The sequence below is a fragment of the Quercus lobata genome, chromosome 2 (assembly GCF_001633185.2).
Source record: "Quercus lobata isolate SW786 chromosome 2, ValleyOak3.0 Primary Assembly, whole genome shotgun sequence".
Taxonomy (NCBI): Eukaryota; Viridiplantae; Streptophyta; class Magnoliopsida; order Fagales; family Fagaceae; genus Quercus; species Quercus lobata.
In genome coordinates, this window is record NC_044905.1 from 68,960,999 (window position 1) to 68,976,629 (window position 15,631).

Below are 15,631 nucleotides of genomic sequence, written 5' to 3' on the forward strand. Positions count from 1 at the left end.
TAATATAAGTATCAACTGGCCGAATGAGATTCTTGAATTATCATCAACAAAATCATCCGTCAAAACATTAAGATTAGAAGATTGCATTTTCCTTTGCCTATTCTGAGACTTAACAGAACAAATAAATTTCTACCACAAACTTAAGAAACAAATGCTAAATTAACACTCCTTCTCACTCTATGTTAGCGTTCCTTAACAATAAATGTAGAAAGTTTGCAAATTAGTGTATATGTGATTTGATAGACCTACTGCAAGGTATTCATATAGTTTTTCATGTTTTTGTTTCAGATGCTAATGAAGATGAGTTAAAGAAAGTGAAGCATGCGGTTCAGTATGGAGTTTCATCATGTATTACTTGGCCGTAGAGACTTATTTTCTTCAGTGAACCGTGAAGATCCAAAAAATGTCCCTATTTTAGATTTGCCTTCATCACTGAGCTATACACAAACTTGCTTACAAAATGGTTTCTAAAAATAAATACATAAATTGTTGATTGAATTATACCCTCATATTCAAATTCAGCTCCAGCTGCATTACTTGCATCAAAACCAAGCTTGGCTCAATAGATAGATAACATAATATATTACACATTGACTGAAGGAACTTTCAAAATAGGCCAACTAACACAATAGAGTTTGGTCAGTATAAGTAAAGCAGCAAATAGTTTTAAGTCCCTACCAAGTGAGCAAAAACAACCTTACCTTGTGGCTGAGGACCATTCTAAGCAGTAGGGAGGAAAAAGAAATAAACAAACCAAAAATTAATGGTCTTTTTGTAAAAGAATAAAGATGCAAACAAACACCAAAGTTGACATTCATCATGTTTTAGTGTGTGAACTGTACAAACCTTACCATAACTAACAAATAAAATTCGTGGATTAAAAATCAAGATTAGAATTACCATAACTTACAATGGTGTACCTATTTCCATATTTGACATTCATTAGGTCTTTTCCATTTATATCCTGTGGGTTTTTTAATAAGATTTTAGCTTTCTCACTCTCCTCTCATTCACCAAGGGCCGTTGAACCACTAAGCTATCCTTAGCAATGGGTTTGAAATTATGATATGACCATGATACCCAAGAGTCTTCACATATATATATATATATATATATATATATATATATATATTAAAAAGACAGTTTTATATATGATCCCAATTAAGCACTTTAAGATACACGATGCGCAAATTATTCTAGATAGTTAAAAACGAATCAAATTAGATCCAAATTCACAAACTCTAATCTCAATGCACAAACTTACCGTGAAATAAATCAATAAAAAATCAAACCCACTTCTCAATATCCCTTAAACTTTCAAATTGATAATCTCAGAGACCATTGTGATTTAATTAATCTCCTTTCTACTATATAAACCTATCTCACCGTCAATACCAATCCCAATATCTAACATATAAATCATAAAAAATTCAAACCCATAGCTCAATTTCCACTAAAATTTCAAATAAACAATCTCACAGAATCAGAATTTAAAATTCCAAATGAATTTCGAATTTATATCTAGAATTAAAAGGCTCATAGATCAATGCCTATAGAGAAACTATACACTAAAATCAAGTTTCTAAGTGGTAGCCACATGAACCCAGATAAGAATTCACAAAATTAAATCCAAAAAAAAAAAAACCTAACAATACCCAACAACAGCATTAGCAAAAGAACTTAATAGAAAATCAAAATATTACGTACACAACAACAGTAATTCAGTCAAGGAATCAACAAAAAGAAGCAAAGCCAATGAACATTAAAAAACAAATATTTAGAAAGAGAAAGAGAGAGGGAAAAATTAGATACATGATATTAAGAGCATCTCACCTGCGTAACTGGTCTTGCGACATTGGAGATTTTGTGATGGCTATGATGGGTAACGGCTCAATCATGGGTGGGAGAGATGGCTATGGTGGACTATTAGGGATATAGAGAGAACAGCTTAGAAAGGCAGAGATAACGGTCGGTTTTAGACTTTTAGGGTTTTGATAATTGAGAGAGGCAAAGACAAAGAGGCTTATCGGGAAAACATAAGCAAAAAATTTAATTAGAAATTTTTTTTTTTTTTTTTGTTTTTTTTTTTTTAAATATGGTTAATGTGAAAAAATGTGGGAGCTTCAAAACCTGACAGAAGTGTACAGAGAGAGCGAGACTGACAGAACAGGGATGCTTTGCATTTAAGCCAAAGAGAAACGAATGAGGGGCAGCTTGAAGAGAGAGGTAACTATTAGGTTTTAAAAAAAAAAGTATTAGGTTTTGAAAGTAGCTTTTTTAATTTAATTTTTAATTTTTTTAATATTGTGTTGTGCTAATGTGGAAAATTGTGGTGTCAGTAGAGGTTTCGGTTTTATATATATATATATATATATATATATATATAGATTAAGATAATATGTCAACAAAATAGAAAACTTAGGTAGGCTATCCGAGCCCCCCCCCCCCCCCCCCCACAGCAGGCGGTGGGCTTTCTGTCAATGGTTTGAGATTTGTGAAAAAATCGATTATATTTGTGATAGTTGGAGCTATTTAAGGCCACACCCATAGTTGCAGTTTAATATGAAAGGAAAGGAAGCCTTTAAAGTACTAATGACACTTAAATCTGAAAGGTTATCCCTTATCTATCCATCTATCATTTTTTTTTTCTTGATTTAACTTTATGTTCACATGGACTGTAATATGAAAGATGGTGCCTTATCTGTTTTAATTTATTTCTTGGTTCTATTATATGTTCATGCATTCTTTAGTCTCTTTAAGGACTGAAATTTTGCATTTACAAATAAATTGGGAGTGTAATCAAATAGTATTTCAGGTTCAGACACTGTTGGACAGTGTAAAATGGGATGACAAAGGTTTGGCGGTGGCAATAGCTCAAAATGTTGATACAGGAACCATATTAATGCAAGGCTTTGCAAACCGAGATGCAGTCGCTACAGCCATTTCCTCTCGGAAGGCAACATTCTATAGCAGATCACGGTCGATGTTGTGGACGAAGGGAGAGACCTCAAACAATTTCATCAATATTCACGATATTTTTTTTTATTGTGATCGTGACTCTGTATGTTTTGAAGACTTCTACTTGGAAAATCTTAGCTCATTTGTATTTTTCTTCTTCTTAGATTTCATTCAACTTTAACTCACAAATATTTGTCAGATAATCTACCTAGGGAAGCCTGATGGGACTAACTGCCACACAGGGTCAGAAACTTGTTATTATACATCAGTTTTTGATTTAAAAGAACACCAACAGGTTTGTACCTTCAATCAAATTTGATAAGCAATGCTAACATATCTATTCACTGCATTACTCCAAACATATTTTAGCAAATACGTGGTATTGATAAATCTTGAAGAAAGTGGAGGTATGTTAGCATAAAAGAATCAACGGGTTAAGTATAAAAGAAATACAATAACAATAAACACATAAAGACAAAGTCAAATAAGCATACACTGCTGGCAATGGGATATCACATGCACATATTCCTATTTAGCTATTCAGTATTAAGTTTAGTTCTAGAGAAAAAGAGAGAGAGAACTGAGATGAGAATGAGATAAGGTGAAGGTTTAAGGTAGAGGCGATAATGGCTGGGCAGTGGGCCAGTGGCTGTGGCGTCACAGCGTGAGAAGGAAAAAAAAAATGGTTTATTCCTTTCTATTTTATTTTTTTTAATTTTTTTTTTTTTTTTTGGGACTATGAGAAGCAAAGGAGGCATGAGAGGTGCGACTGATGATGGTTGTGTTTTGTTTGCTTTGAGTTGGGATTTAGGGCTGGGCTGTGTTGGCAGTGTTAAAAAATATTTTAAAAAAAGAAAAAGAAAAAATACCTAGCTTTTTTGAGATTGGGGATGAAGCATGAAGTTTCGTTTTGGGCCAATTTTTGTTTTATTTGAGTAAAATAATAGATGTCTGTTGGATTTATTTATTTTTGGCTGGAAAGATGCCTATTGAACTAAAAGAGCTTAAAGAAGTTTGGGAATAAATTGGAGAGGCCGGATATTTATTTTAGGTGGGGCTCATGTCATTTTCCTAGCTACTCTAGAGGAGAAATAAATAAATAAATAATTGGGGGGCCATGCGGCTTCGCTCTTGCAGCATTCACAGTAGTGAAACTAAAAATTTAGGTTTTTAACTCAACCAAAAGTTACTTTATCTATTTTAGCTGTACACATGCTACAACAGTGGATCTATTTTAGCTTTTAACACAATAAAATAATATAACCATTACAATAAAATAATATATCTCACTCCAAAAAAAATCCACAGCACCAACCACAACCACAACCACCTCTACCATCAGCCACAGCCACAACCACCACCACCACCACCACCACCACCACCAGTCCACAGCAGAAAAAAAAAAAAAAAAAAATCTTTTAATCTTTTTCTCAAACACCTCAAAACAATCACCAATCACAGACAATATAATAAAAATCACCAAGCACAACGTCTGCGAGAAAGCACTCCGATCGGCGGCGTGGGTCTAAGGCGGATGGCAGTGGGCTTGAAGCTGAAAGAGTTGATCGGTGGTTGGTCTGAGCTATTGGCTGCTTGGGACGGTGTTGAAACAGACGTTGACGATCGGTGGCGACGATCGGTGGTGACGATCGGGTGGCGACAATTGGTGGCAACGATCAGGTCTGAGCTGAGCGGAGGCTTGGGAGGCTGATGGTGGATGGCGATGACGTTGACGATGGTTAGGCCGGCGGCGGTCAGAGTGAGCTTGAGACTTGAGCTTCAATGAATGGAGAGATTTGAGCTTTAGTGAATGGAGAGACTTTGAGTGAATAAGGAGAGAGTGATTGAGACCGGAGTGAATGAGGGAATGAATATAAAAAAAAGCCGGTGAATAAAATTTTTATTTTTTATTTTAGCTTCAAGCTACAGTGCACATCTATCTATAGATGTGCACTATAGCAAATTAGCTAAAAATTTTAGCTATTGCTCCACTGCTGCATGGGTTCTTTTTTTGTGATTTGGCACATCTAAAATAGCAATATAGCTATTTAGCTCCACTACTGCAAGTACTCTTAGCGAAACTCAAGTACTCATCCATTATAAAAACCCCATAAACCTTCGCAAATTTCAAACACAACACAAGTACATTTTTTTTTTTTTTTCAATCTTCTCCTCCCAATTCATCAAATCAAATTATTTCACCAAAGCTTTCATACTAGATCTCTCTCTAATGGCAAAACCTTACTATCTTACACCTATACTAGTGATCTTCTTTATGTTTCTCATAATATCTTTCCCATCCTCTTCTTCAGCTAGGCCCGTGAACAAGCCACTGAACCTTGCTGCCAATGAACCACTTTTGGAGCTTGAGCTTCCTGAAGAAAATGTGGTTGTTGTGGCCTACTCTTTGGACAAAGAATCACACCATGTTCTACCTGGTGACATGGAACCCAGCAAGCCCAAACTAGGCTTTCCTTATAAGGCTGCAAGACTTGCCGGGAAATATGGACGAGTACTTTTTAGTAAGCTTCCCAAGGGAACGACTCTGCCAGATGGAACGAGCCCTGGTATACACGACAATAAAAACTAGAGAACTACACTGACTTCTGCTGCCGGACCCCAATATCGTCAAGGATACATTGGCCTGTATTTATATATTTATATACTCCATAGATAGATGCACAAACACTTCATCTGGTATGCCTTACTCATATTGTATCTTTGTCATACCCATGTCGTAAAAATATTCTATTTGTCATATCATGTTATATTTTTTCAAAAATAGCTCGCGTCCGTATTGTACCCATGTCCTGTGTCCGTGCATATGCTTGTGAAGTAAATTCAATGTATCAAAATAAAGAGAAGTCATGTTGTAAAGTAAAAAATTAAGTATATAAAAATAGACTAACTTTTTACATTCTTATTTCTTAAAATTAAAATGTAAGTCAAGAGTTTTGTAGTTCAATTGGTTGGCATCTCCTCATGTTTTTAAGACATACAAGGTTCAAATTTCTCCTCCCCAATATAACTATCAAATTATTGAAAAAAAGAAGAAGAAAATTTATGAAGTAAAAAAAAGTTATAATCTACCAAATATTATGCTTGTTAGGTTTCTCCGAAGGTGAAGGGAAAAGAAAAATGCGGCCATGTCAAAATTTTTATTATTATTATTTTTATATAATAATGATATTTATCATAAAAATCCAAAGAAAGAATATATGGAGTTGGCTGCATGACGTATACAGCCAAATTTTATTTAGACGAATTACATAGCCAAGTTCTCAATAAAATCAAAGAGCACAGTAGGTCTATTTGGATCCCAATACATCCAATGAAATAATAGCCTAACAAAAGTAGGTCAATTTCTAAAATTTATTTTTTTGCAAAATATTCTAAAATATCCTAGCATCATATACCTTTCATTGTCCTAAGCATGCTCCAGATAATTTCAAAAGCTAGAAATATAAAGTTTCATACCTCAATTATTGCCACTAGCTAGATAGCGAACAAGAAGTATGCAATTAGTTGTGATGTGAAAGTTCAAGAACTCTAGTTTTAAGTGTTAATTTCTTATTGTTTTGATTTCTTGTTTTGCTTTCTCAAATGGTGGTCTGGCTGTGTATTCTTCGCGGTTGCAAAGATGATATTAAGAATAAAGTTACACAAAGAATGAAGGGTGCCAAGCTCCACAGCTTTATTGACAGAAAGAAATCATATAAATAAGAGCATTCACGTTATATTCTCCTTAAATATTTAGCTAAATTAATCCAAAATTAAAACTCTATTTTTGCTAGTTTCACTATCTATTATATTCACACACATATATCAAGTTTAATACTTTATCAACATTGAAATTTAATATAGTAAGGATAGAGGCTCATTACATATAAAGATGAATCTATCATCTTTAAAAATTTTAGTTAATTTAGTGAAATTGATGCATGTTTGTTTTGGTTGAGTTTAGATAAATTTTTGCTGAAATATTAAATTGGTGAGACTAAACAATAACCCTTTTACCAAAAAAGCAAAAGCCCGAGGGCCAAATTCAGGTCATGTTTGGTTGCCAAGAAAATACAGATCTAATTGATAAGATTTTAGGTTGTCTTATTGATATTCTTTGAGAGTAAACAAGAACTAAATACACTCCAATATAAAAATTAAAAAAACATTAGCACAATGCTCCTAAGTTCATTACGAATAAGAAAATTAAACCCCCAGATGCTTCTGCTTGATTAGGACACACTGATAGTTTTTAGACCCCTTAAAACAATTGATTTAACCTAGATAATTAGCCAAGTTGTTATTTAGTCCAATTTAACAAGTTTAGGTTAACATAATAACAAAGATCATAACATGCAAAGCAGCGGAAAAATAAATAACACAAGATATGATTACTCAGGAAACCAAACTGGTAAAAACCTGGGAAGGATTTGATCTAGCTATCCTCAAGGTAAACTTGAATCCACTATCTTGAAAGAATCAAAGTTCATACAATAAGACTTACAAACCCCCACGCTCGACTTCTTATTACTACCAACCAGTAGAACTTACTGACACGACCACGTGCAAGCTCCGAATCCACGAACTCCTTCTTTCTTGGATTCACCACCAAATACAAGCACACCCGCTTGTGTTTTCTTTAAGCTTCAATGGCAGCAACTGAGTTGATCATCAAGATGTAGATAAATCTTCTCCTTGAAAACCCTAACTTTGTGTAAAGGAAAACTCCTCTAGATCTCACAAGAGATTTACATAAACTACAATATGAGCAACACTAAAACGTGGCTAGCGTTTGCCTTTTATACTTAGGACAAATTAGAAATCCTAAAAACGTTTTAAAACAGCTAGGGCTGAGTTGGAAAATCTGCAGAAAAAACATTCTGCCCGAGCTTCGATTGATCGAGCCTAAGCTTTGATCGATCGAGCCAGGCTAAAATGTATTAATCTTTTCTGCATTAGCTCGATTCCAACTTTACATTAAATACACAACTTTGAGCAAAACTAAAACACTTCTAAACACATTGTTTTGATCATGGTTTGCCAACAATACAAATTAGAGTTCTAAATACATAAATACTAAGTCTTTAGAACCTAACACACACAATTGACAATATCCAGTAGCATTTAACAATAAATTAGATGCGTAATAGTAATATAAAAATAAACTAATAATGCTACAAAATGAACTAGTTTTTTTAGTGTTGAGTCTCGCTAAAAACTAAAAATGAAAACAAAATATACCATTTTTTTTTTAATCTAAACCAAACAGCCCCTAAGATTTGCACGATCTAAATCAATATTACTCCACTACACACTTGATCTTAGCCAAAAGGCCGAGAAAGGTATTAAATCAATATTACTTAGTAGGAAGAAATGATACAAAGTGTGAAAGATACAAAACGAAACACGCCAAGATTGACTGCATAATTGGTTTTGCTTTATTCATTGGGTGGGGCTCTGCTAGTGACTTTTGCTTCCATTTCGTAAGGAATCCAGCTCTCTGCTCATGACTTTTGGAATCCAGCCAAAGGAACTCAAATTTAATGTCGAAAGGAATTTTCCAATGATTACAATACACTTTTGTATAAAGTGGCATCTAAAACAAAGATTCAAATGCTCCAATTTAATGGGGTCCTCTACCGTGGAAATGATGAGGCTGGTTTTGAAATAATTATCCGAGATACTGAAAGAAAGGAAAAATGGTTGCTTTGACAAGTCAGATAATAGTAATGCCACCAACCATGATATCAAATTATTATTTATAATTTATTAACAATATAAACAATCTATTCGTATTAAAAATAGGACCAGCCCAAGGCCTAAGTCTAAGGCCTCACCCAAAAAAAAAATTCTCCTTAGGGGAAAAGGCCCCACTTCCCATGGTTAAAGGGCTAAATTTTGATAAAATTATATATATATATATATATATCTTTTAAAAAATTGTGCATTTTTTTTAAGTAGTGATGTTAAGGATACTACAAATTTTTTTAAGCTTGTTTTTATAGTGCTTTTAGTGCATTTTTCATTTTCATTTTTATTAAAACTCTTAAAGTACGAGACCAATAGAACCCTAAAATGTTTCAAAAAAAATGTTACAAATGTGTTAAATCATCAATTATAGATTAATCTCCCATGATAGTTTTTAGACTTTAATTTGGATAAACTAATATCCTACAAAGCCACACACCAAATAATATCTATTTCTCTCTCTTAAAAACAATATATAAAATTCAAAATTAGATCACAACTTTATGTAACTATATCTCGTCATATGTCCAAAATAAATTATATTTTTTAATCGTAATATATTTCTATTTCTTTTTATTAATATTTGATTTAACTATGATATTCAATTATCTATATGAAATTAACATTAGTTTAGTTGGTGTAAGGACACAAAGATCAAGTGACCCAAGCCCACTTGGAATAGTGGGTTCGGTGCAACTTAATTGGGCCCAAACAATAGATATTTATGAAGAGAGTGGGGTAAAACAAAGGGGAAGGGCTTATCCCGATGATAAAAACACAAGAAGAATGGTCAAAGTCCCTAGTTAGATATATAGAAGTTCATCCAAGGACAAATCTTTTACACTGGATGGTATACTGTTCACTCTCTTTTTACAATGTTCTTGCTCTAATTTTTTTGCTTAGACTATTTTTCTCTAGATTCCCTTCCTCTGAAAGTTCCCTTCCCTTATATACTTCTCAACCCTCCACATCTTGGCCCTTCATCTCCACCTACCCAAGCTCTCACTATGACATTTGTCCCTTTAAACTTCTGTTGAAAGTGGTAGAAGGAGCTGCTTAGCTATGAATTCCACTGTTCGTGTCACTTCTTCATTAATGCAGCTGATAAAGCTATTGCCAATTATTTAATGTGGAGGCAATAGGCTAATTCTCACTAGAAACTTCCTCTACCTTCCACGATTCTCTCTCTACACCTCATCCTCCTTATCCAAACTTTCTAGAAGTCTTTTGTCTCTTCTCCTCCCCTCCTCGAGTAGATCCCCTCTTCGGGCTCCTGATGCCTTAATAGTGACGACTACAGTTCATTGTACCCTTCCTCGGTCCTCAGGCCTCACAGTTGGTATTATTCATCAAATTATGAATTTAATGTATCAAATTAACCTTGATTTGATTAATATTAAATAATTTTTTTTAATTAATATTTACATATTAAAGGCCCTGAATAAAATTTTTGCCTTATGCCCTAAATTATGTTGGGCCGCCCTTGACTAAAAATTTATAAATTTGTGAATGATTGAACAATTTTTAGTCATGATTTTACTAATTGAAAAATAATAAGTTAATTAAACAAGTTGTGAATAAGCTCGATTTTGTTTAATAAGCAAGTGAACCAAACTTGAATATATAATCTTATTTGGTGATAAAGTTCTAGCTTGGCTCATGTTCAAAATAAAATTAAATAATGAACAAATTTAAACTTTAAATATTTGACTTGATTCGGCTCCTTTAAAACCCCAATAGATGATCCACAAGTTAGCTTTTAAGGTTCTAGGCAGATCCATCTTGGTACACATTAAAAGAAGAAGAAATAGTATGGCACATGCACTATGATGATTAGCTAAAGATTTATGGAGGGGATGAAAACATGGGTTGCTACCTACTCTAGTAGAGCGTATTATGGCTTCTGATTAGCCATGGTTTTGAGTAATAAAATATCTATATTGATTCTATTAAGAAAAGAAAAGAAAAAAAAAAGTGCTTTAATTTTACGTCCTTTTTTATTATTATTAAAATTAAAAAAAAAAAAAAAAAAAAAACCCACTTCTTGGTCAATTAAAACTACTTTAAGCTCATTTAGAAGTGTCTCCAATCCATTTAAAAATATATAAATTTTCTCAGCAAAATTTATTATTAAGGCTTCATTTGGGAGTTTATAAAGGAATGGAATGGAATGATCATAAAGGAATGGAAATGAATAAAATGGAATGGAATAGAATGTATTGAATGTATTTAAATAAAGGAAATGAATGGAAAATAAACTAATGGAATGAAATTAAGTACCTTTTTTTGAGAGTAACATAGAAAGAAATGAATTGAATTATTTTAAGACAATATTACTATTTGAGGCACATTAAACTCCAAAAAAATCTCTCACATGAGATGTTCTAAATATCAAAATATTTGGCATTGATGAACAGTACCGTACATACACAAATGCTAAAAACAAAAAAATTATTCTAGTTTTTTTTTAAAAAAAAATTGATTTAGAAATGTGAGTTTGACTTGTATTTAGTACTTCAAAGCAATTTATGAGACATAAACACATCCCATATCCATAAATAACCACATGTCAATTTTCAAGTTTTGTCCAATACTTTTGTGCACTGAATGGAGGTCTAGTCTTAGAAAGATTACCTATTTGATATCATTTTCAAAATAGATTTTTTTTTAAAAAAATTTGGTAAGTTGATACGAATCCTTAACTCTTAAGCACTTGCATATGGGTCAAAAACTACTTAGCCCATTAAGGGGGAATGAGCCTGAATTACCTGTCAACTTATTTTGATGGGTAAAGTTAGTTGCCCATAGATTTTACTGGTTAAAGACTAGTATAAAGAGCTCTTCTTTAAAAACGTTTTCTATATCATTTTTTTTTTTTTAAAAAGACTGGATTATTGGTTTGTTAAAGAACTCATGTCTAAATAATCTTAGCTTTTATAGTAATCTTGATGATCCATTTCCTACCATGTATCAAAGCACTTAGCAAAAGTTGAAAGAAGTTCCTTTCCCCTTCTCGTTTTTTTTTTTTTTTTTTTTTTTTTTTTTTTTTTTTGAGAATGCTTTCCCTAGTCCCTACTATTTGGCTGATGACATCAAACTTTTTTTCCAGTCTGCTGTAAAAAATTAATTAGGATGTGTAACTCCTAGTTCATATTTAGTCCTTTAATGCCCTCTTAATCCTCCTTTGCAATGGGCTAATCATGTAACAAATCCACACTCCCTACCTTGATTTCTACGGTCAAAGATGTATGTGTATCTAGATTCAAAGGGCAGCAATGTTGTGGTTGAATTTTTTTTCCAGTCTACTATTTCTTGTATATATTAAATTAATAATTGATATAAAATTAATTAGGAGTTGCACAAAGTGAAACTTTATTCTAACCTTATATATAGTTTAAGTCTACTTTTTTTTAAAAAAAAAAAATTATTATTCTTATCTATATATAATATCAAAACCGAAGTTTTTGACTTTTTGTTGATCTTTTAAATTTTTGACACGTCAGCTTTGCAAGCTCCACAATTTTCCATATTTTTCACATCATTAATTTGTATTTAAGTTTTATTTTATGAAAAACTCAAATATTATAAAATAGAAAAAAAAAAATACTCTCCCTTTCTCGATACCTACGCAACCTCTACTCCTCTCCCTCTTTCAGAATTCAAACACTCGCTATTTTTCTTCAGTCCCAAGTGGCCAAACCCCAATATATCTCCCTGTTTTTCAAGTTCCTGTGTAGACATTGATATTTGAGGCTATTTTCTACCTTTGATTCTTTGTATCATGCCTTTTGTCTCTACCTTAAATGTGTGTTTGTTTGGAGGTGAAATAGGATTGATGGAAAACTTTGGAGAGAATATGGGAAGGAAAATGTTTTTAGAGTGTGTTTGGTTGGGTGGGGAGAAAGGAAAATAAATGGTGGAGAACGGGTGCCTAAGTGTTTTTTCTTCTGGCCAATCAAAAAGTTACTCCCCAAAATGGGGAGAAAACTGAGGGGTGGGGTTCCAAAAATACCCCTCATGTTGGACTTCACCTTCAATGTGTTGGCTTCTTTTTTTGTATTTTTTTTACTTTAATGAATTGTCCATTTATACACAAATTTTTAAAAGTATAATGTGTTACTTTTTATTTTATTTAATAGTGACATGATGGTAAATTTATACAAAACTTTATTTTCAACCAATCAAAAAAGTTTTTCCATCCCTCTACTTTTCCACCCTCCCATTCAAATACAAATGAGTGAAACTAAAATCTTTTCTATCCTCCTAACCAAACAAACCCTTTAATTGTTTTTATTTTATATTTTGACTCCATAACAATTATGGAGACAAGAAAGTTCAAGATTGGGACCGTAACCACATGGCTGACACTAAAAAGGGTTCTAAAGAACACAGTCATCATCAAATTCATGGATTGTCACGTGGACGTCCTTTAATTATTGACAGGATTTGGGCTATATCACTGGCATAGCTAATGTTGCAAGGATCAATAGAAAGTACACAAGGAGCTGCAGGGAATCAGAGAATGCACAAAGAAAAAGAAAAAGAGAGGTTAAAGTTTTATGTATTGATGTAATATATAATATATTTTGATAACATGTTGTATTTCTAGACTTCATGGCTCTTTGTAGTGTTTTGGTTGCTTTTTAGTTCAGACTCATAAGAGTTTGGAGTTTTTGCTAGCATGATCTATTAAGAACTAAACAAAGCAATGAGTGTTAATTACTACCTAACACATGGTTTTATGCATTAAATTGTGATGTATATTTTGGTGGATTTTACATGTTTGAGCTATTGGAATTTTGGATGATGAGTAAACAATCTATGTGTGTTTTTGTTTTGTGTATGTGTTCGTTTTATGTCCTATTTGTGTTCCAAGGTTTGATATTATTTATTTTTGAGAGATGGTTATTAAATAGTGTTCATGTTATAGCAATTTAACAACAATTATAGTGCATGCCATTTGATCTTCAAAAAAAAAATTATAAATAAAAAACGAAAATAGTTGATTAGATGACAAAGACTATAAGGGATTCTAGGAGTAGAATTAGTACCAATGTTGTCAATTCCGTACCGTACCGGCCGGAATATACCGTACTGGCCAGTAATCCGATACGCTCGACCTCCCTGTTTCGTACCGGAAAAAATACCGGCCATACCGGCCAATTTCAGGCAATACCAACCGGTACCGGGCATATCGGCCGGTACAGAAAAAAGTTTTTTTTTTTTTTTTTTTTTTTTTTAAGTTTTGTAATTTTTGAATTTTTGTTAGGAAAGAATGGTAACTTATTTGCATTAACTTATTAGTATTATTTGTTTTCTTAGTATGCAATGGTAACTTTTAAACTTTCTATTTTATTTTTTTTTATTTTTTTTCCCTTTTAATTGATACTAAAATTTAAAACCATGAATAATTAGTTGTGAATTGAGGAAATGTTTTATGGTAAACTTTTATATTTATTATAATATATATATATATATATATATATTTATACAAACACATACATATATATAAATATATATATATATATATATTTATTTATAAATATAAAAAATAGTAGTAAACCCGAAACGGTACACTGGTATTGACCGGTATCCGAAATATATCGTACTAGTGGCCAAACCGGTACGGCCTCCAGTATGGTATTGATATCCTTGATTAGTACCCGTTTGGATTCAGATTACAACGTCTACATCTACGGGTTTTTTTTTTTTTTTTTTTTTTTTTTTTTTTTTTTTTTTTTTTTTTTTTTCAAGCACATTCTATAGCTGTGGTGGCTTTTTTAGTGGGTCTCATGCACTGTTCACGAGACCTATAAACCTCTTTTTTCAACAAAACTTTCATTAAAAATGGGTTCCGTGGCACTATTCACACATTTAAAAATTATTTTGCTACAATGTTTTCAGTTTTTAGCAAAATAAGCGGTATCCAAACACATGCTTAGTATAAATTTGGGCAGGAATTTATTACAAAATCAGTTGAACTTAATTAAGAGAAAAGGAAAATCCAGTGAAATCAAATCCTTATAATTTCCAAATGGAATATGAGCAAGAACGCTAAATTGAACATGTTCTAGATAGGTGCTGTGTCTTTTTTTTTAATTAGTAGATAGGTGCTATGTTTTGGACTTAAAATATGCAAAAATTACTATAGTTGGTAATATATTATCAGTTTTTCGTGCATCATACAGGTTAGCGACTAGTTATTAGTATAATTATGATTTAAAAAAAAAATTTATTTTGAAAGAGAGTTTTTGGAATTTCCTTTTAGAGAATCTTTATAAAAGAACTTGCAAAACTTCATTTTTCACTTTTTGAAAACTTAATTAGGCCCAATTGGCAACCCATTCCAACAACCATACCCAGAACCAAAAAACCAAGCCTAGACTCACACGGCTAGCCCAGTCCACATTTATACATTAATTTTTCTATGAGTGTTCAAACAGTGAAGCTTTATTTGCTCAAATGGCAATGCCTTTTTTTTGGGCCGCACTCAGGAAGTCAAGTAGGCAAAATCTTTTTGCCCTGTGATCTATTGTAAAATCTGAAGCAGCTTATTTTGATGGCTGTAAATAACTAAAAATAACCCATGAGATGAAGCAATTCTTTGAGTGGCCAAACTTTGCAAATAACATAAAAGTTAGGTATGCAAAGTTAAAGTTAATAGAAGGAGTACAACTTTTCTAGGAGGGCCTTGAATATCTTCGTTATATAAAGTATGAACTTGTCATTATTGTCTAGAAAAATATAAAAGAAAAGCTTTGTGATGAATATTTTTTACTAAATTTTTTAGCTAAGTGTCCGTTTGACATGGATTATTTTTACCAACCATTTTTAATATTCAACTTATTTTTACTACTACTTATGAGTCTCACTGCACTTTTTTTGCACTATTTATGGGTCTCACTGTACTATTTCAGTTAACTTT

At 32.4% G+C, this 15,631-nt stretch overlaps 1 pseudogene; it reads left to right on the forward strand.

Annotated features, from left to right (window-relative positions):
• The first annotated feature begins 2,820 nt into the window (after window positions 1-2,820).
• Window positions 2,821-15,631, forward strand: part of LOC115976331 — a 51,174-nt pseudogene continuing 38,363 nt past the window's right edge.